Raw genomic sequence first — 5,855 nt, forward strand, 5'->3', positions numbered from 1 at the left:
TGCAGTGACCACACTGAAAACAAATGATCCTCTCGTTGGCCACTCCAACCCCCCCTCAACACGGACCCTCCGGGGCTTTTAACTTGCAACCGGCACCCACAACCCTGCCACAGCCAGGTTCTAAGCATGAAGGACTTTCCTACTGTGCATCAGTGCTGCATGTGCCATGTTGCAATTCCTGCATGCCTTTCTCACAAATGAACATGCAAGTCCACAGACTTTACAGCTTCTAAATGTTGTGCCTTACTTATCTTACTTATTTTGGTCAGAAAGAGAGAGACAGAGAGGGCAAATCTCTTTTGATTCATATCAAAGGCAGGCAGCAGCAGCGCTAATTGCATTGATTCATCTGGCGTGCTGTCGTTAAGCCTCATATGACAGTAAATATGCAAATGGACCTTTGTCTCTTTATTGATGGAAATCCCCCTGTAGCCTCGTCCATCACTTATTAAATCTTCAGAGCATATTTCCCACTTCACTGAAAAAAAGTCAAGCGGTCCACACAAAGAGGTGGCAGTGGGCAGCAAAATGAGATCTATGGAATGGCTTTTTATTTTCTTAGTCTATCTGATGGAGACTGATTGGATTAGGGGCAACAAAGGCTTTACAGCCATCATATTACGGCTCAAGAATACTTTTGAGACCATGTCCATTATGACATTCAGGTACTTTTTTTTTTATTTGGCTGCCATCTATTCTGCCATCTGTCCTTCAAAAGATTCTCTTCTCTTGTACCTTTTCGTGGTTGATTCAAAGGTTTCAGGTTGTAGCTGATATCATTTTATTTAAACAGAATCCATACCTTCCAAGTAAATATTGAACACTGGTATTAATTTCTGGAAAGTACACATCTGGGTACAAAATACCAGCAAATTCCTTGTTGCCGTTCACAAAGTGATGAACCTTGCCCCATCTTTTGGGGATGATCTTTTTAAACACAATCATGACAAACACTTGCTTCCAATTAACCTGATTACATTTGGAATGTTCAAAACATGTGCTTTTTGAGCATTCCTTAACTTTCCCAGTCTTTTGCCCCCCTGTCCCAGCTGTTCTGCAAAATCTTGCAGGCATGAAATTCAAAATTAGATTAGATTAGATTCAACTTTATTGTCATTACACATGTACAAGTACAGGGCAACGGAATGCAGTTTAGGTTTAACCGGAAGTGCAATAAGCAGCAAGTCAAATAAGTTATGTGTATACAGAAGGTGATATGTACAGGATATGTACAGGAGATGGATAAATATGAACATATTTATTAAAAAGAATTCTATGTACAATAAAATAGTAAAGTAGCAGAGGATGGTTGAGTGAAGATTTGCAAAAACAATAAAGCTAATCAATCTGAACATTATATATCTTGTCTTTGTAGTGTATTCAATAGCATATAGGTTGAATAGGATTTGAAACTCATTGTAATCTCTTTGTTTTTTACGTTTGTATGAGTTGTATGATGAAATGAAACTGCAAAAGACCAGCAAATTAGAACTAGATGAGAACTCTTAAAACACATAAAACTGTCACATGCACTGTATCAGTGCAAAAATGTCAGGCAAATGCAAGGACCCAAAAACCATCAAAGGTTCTATTCAGTTCCTTAAGTGGTCGTAGCCTAGTGGGTAACACACTCGCCTATGAACCAGAAGACCCGGGTTCGAATCCCACTTACTACCATTGTGTCCCTGAGCAAGACACTTAACCCTAAGTTGCTCCAGGGAGACTGTCCCTGTAACTACTGATTGTAAGTCGCTCTGGATAAGGGCATCTGATAAATGTAAATGTAAATGTAAGTGGTTTATCTCTTTTCTTATAATGCCTCTGATACAGATCATGTATAATAATACTGAAACACACCATTTTGACAATTAATGACTGATTTAAATGATTGATTTCAGTGGTGAGGTTAAATGTAGCATGTGTGGGAAGTAGTGGATGCAATTTCCATAAAAAAGCGTTCCCATGACAACTTTTTGCTTTGCCAAGGCAACTACATGTACATTTCTAAGTTTTTGGGCATGTATCAGACGCACTTATCCAGAGCGCCTTACAATCAGTAGTTACAGGGACAGTCCCCCCTGGAGACACTTAGCGTTAAGTGTCACAATGGTAGGAAGTGGGGTCTGAATCTTTGACTTTGTGGTCTTCTCCAGGCAATTGTGTTAGCCACAAGGCTACTTCCACTCCATGTTAATTTCTACAACCCATAGAAGGAGGGGGATTTATCTCAATTTTATCTTGTGTTTTCATATAGATGATCCATGGACTTTTGTATTCAGGTTAAATAATTCTGAAATGCTCTGCTCTGTTCCATGTTTTCCTATGTGGATTTGCTTGAACTGCAAACTTTATTTACATTACTTAAATAATACTGGAGACAAATGGACCTGTCATACCTGTAAGCCTAAATATGCTAGAGCCGGGGCAGCTCTTGTGTAATGATGAATAAGACCAGACAAACTATGTAATGAGAAGAGTGTGTGACTGACCTTAACATTCCCTCCGATGTCATTGTTCCGATTTCTTACATCAAGAAAACACATTGCACTGTACCAGCAGGGATGTTCTTAATATTATTTTATGTGATGTAAAAACATAACCTACAACATTTCAATAATCTCATTAGCTAAACATTTTATCAGTTTCAGGGGGCTAGCATTTGGGTTCATGTGATGAACTGAATAGGTAATTACTGACACACTGAATTAGTAACCACCAGGACAACCAAATGTTATCAGCTCACTCCCAAGGAGGGGTTCAGCACTGTTGTTTGTGAATTTTTGAATGTGGATCTTGCATTTGTACATTATGTGTTTAAACACCCTCACATTTGCATGCAGAAACCAGAATAGGAGGTGAAGAGGGAATACGTTATTTTTTCATGTGTTGGGATCAGCACCCAACAGGTATGCCCTGCATGACTAATAGTGTTGAAAACTGCTCAGGGTCCCATGGCAGAGGTAAGCCAGTCAGGGCATTAGTACAGTGAGGTCTATCTTATTTGTGCTGTGACCCAGCATGGGAGGATCATTTAGAGGTGAGGGTAGAATTCGATAAACTCTGGTAAAACTTCATGTCTTGACTGGTGCACCTGCCCAGGGGCTTCTGGTTGCACCTGTGGGTATGGAAAATTACTGCTAAAGTACAGTATTAATGATCCGACAAATAGAATGGCAATATATTTGTCTATGTATGAAATAGAATAACAGGCATATTCTTAAGTATTCTGAGGAATACTTTTCCAGATTAATTTTGTATGCCTCGTATCCTTACACTTTTCTAATGAAGCTTTATAGGAGTGACAGCCACCCTTGGTTTACATTTCAAGGAAAATGTCAAACACCACTTTACTGGAGGGTGCTAATTTTGCCTGTGCAGTGGAGGGAAGCAGGCAGCTTGTCTCAAGGGCAGAGTGACGCGTAAAAGCTCCTATAGGTTTTGATGCATCCAGCGTGCCTGTGTAGTCTCCACTCGCTAGAGTAAATGTGATTGGCACTATAAACATCAGAGTTGCTCACTGACCCTTACAGAGACACACAACCCTAATGCATGCATGGACATCTGGTAACACAGTAATGATAAGGTATCATAGTAACACAGAAAACATTCATTAATCTGTCTTGGCCCAGAGGTCAAGAAACAGAAAAAGTATACAATGTAACAGAACCGAAATTAAGCATTAATTACCTTAGATGGTAGTCTGGGTGACTATTTGAAACTGGTTGGCTGGTGGAAATAAATATAATTCCATATAATGTCATTTTTTGTACAAAATTTCTACAGTCCAGGCTTGTCACCATAATCACTATGATTCTTTTATTTTGTTTTCCAACAAAACTACAATCATTCATTTGAACACTACAATCAGTCGACTACATGTTGCTGATCAAAGTTCGAAAGTCAAGGTCATATACCATTTTTATGAATGTGATATATCAAGAGTACATGAAGGGAATTTCTACACTCACTTGCAATCAAGGATGTGTGGACATTTTGATGGTTAACATGGTTCTAATTTGTGCTACAAATTTGTAAACAAATATTGGTATACAAGTGTATTTTGTGCCTCATAAATCCTACTATTCATACAGTTTACTCTTAAATTACACCTTCAGGTGAACAATCTAATACATATAGCAGTAGACCTAATGGAAGTCACTGACAGTTTTGTGGATTACCAGAGAGGTGAGGCTGGAGCAGATGAAGGCCACAGGTCTGTCTGATTTCTCAGGCAGTTCAGTGTCAGCTGTCACAGTATTGCGTATAAATATTCTATTTCGCTCAAAAAATGTAATTTGTGTGTATATATGAGTGCTGTCACATGTGTCAGCTAATACAAAAATATGTGATTGCTACGGATCATTACAGAGAAGATTAGCATGGCCTTGCGAAAGGATGACACACAAATCTGTGAAGCACTCCATTGTTTTGGGGACGGCGGTGGCGAAGCTGGTAAGGAAACGGATACGTAATCGGAAGGTTGCCAGTTTGAATCCTGAACTGCCAAGGTGCCACTGAGCAAAGCACCGTCCGCACACACTGCTCCCCGGGTGTCATTCATGGCTGCCCACTGCTCACCAAGGGTGATTGTTAAAAGCAGAGACATTTTTCGTTGTGTCACCCGTGTGCTGTGCTGCAGTGTTTCACAATGACAATCACTTCACTTTCAACAAAAACACTCTGGCCAGAATTTTGGATTAACTGCTTACAATTTTTAAAGCACCTGTCACTACCATTTTAAAGCACCTGTGACAAAGCTATTGTGTAGGCCACCAACTGTGGAAGGAGCACCAAAAATGTACCAACAGTTTATGGAGATTCAATATTTAAATGATATTGTTAATATTCGACAATGCTGTGTCTGTCAAACTAGAAGGAACTAATGACAACATGCACCTTGAAGAAATGTTCCCCAGCACATCTGCATGTGACAGATGCAAAATTACAAAATGAACAGGCATCTATTGAAATATTTTTGCACTGCCAAAAACTGAAGTATCCAATACATGTTTCTCAAACTGGATATCTGCTAACAGGGCCTGTCACAGTGGCCATCAGCATGTTCGCTTACCACTTTTCTCTGATGTCACTTTTCTCTGAAGAAAATCAATGCATGACATTGTGCAAAGGAACCTTCAGCAGCGAATCTGGTCTTGGCTTTGTTTTCAAAGCAAACACATCCTACACTTCAATTATCAGCGAATCATTTAAGTTCATAGGTTCACTGAGACTTGCCTCACATCCCTTGATTAAAAATTCTTTAAAAAAAAACTTCCACAAAGCCAATACTTTCCAAAGTCTAGATGAACTGACACACATGTAAGATTGCAGCAGCTGAGGAAAAGTTCATGCTTTATGTTTAAGCAACTGTTCATGCAGCGTCATGCACATATATGCAAAAGGACTTTAGAGTTTGTATTTGATAGATGAGTTGAAACTAAACGTAAATATGAAATTAAATAGCAGCGGCCATGAGGAGCAAAAAAAAGAATATGTAAGAAAGACTGTTGAGGGTTGCAAGTGTCTTAAAAAAAGGAAATGCACAACAGAAGTGGTGCCAGAAAAGACATCCTGAGAATTCAGGAAAAGTCTCTGTTCACGCAGAATATCTTATCCTGACGCAGCAGGGGGAAAACTCCACACTAAACAAAAATGATATTCATATATAAATCGAGAAACTCTGCGGCAGTGTGCACTTCTGCACTTCTTTCGGCAGTGCTGCTCTCTCCCAGGCTTTAAACTCATCCAAATGGACACGTCTCAATTCTCTGGGATTTCAAACTCAGCGTGACAATTAAAGAAAATAAAGAAATAAAACGGCCCCACACGAGCAGCTTGTAAGGAAAGAAAATGGA

The 5,855-nt window shown here is 39.4% G+C and overlaps 1 non-coding gene across 1 annotated transcript; it reads left to right on the top strand.

The window, feature by feature from the left end:
* The first annotated feature begins 4,321 nt into the window (after nucleotides 1–4,321).
* Nucleotides 4,322–4,430, top strand: LOC114766461 (U6 spliceosomal RNA). Its single transcript, XR_003742793.1, has one exon. It is a non-coding gene; the product is annotated as a U6 spliceosomal RNA (small nuclear RNA).
* Nucleotides 4,431–5,855: the final 1,425 nt, after the last annotated feature.

The sequence above is a fragment of the Denticeps clupeoides genome, chromosome 16, assembly GCF_900700375.1.
Source record: "Denticeps clupeoides chromosome 16, fDenClu1.1, whole genome shotgun sequence".
In the NCBI taxonomy this organism is placed as follows: Eukaryota; Metazoa; Chordata; class Actinopteri; order Clupeiformes; family Denticipitidae; genus Denticeps; species Denticeps clupeoides.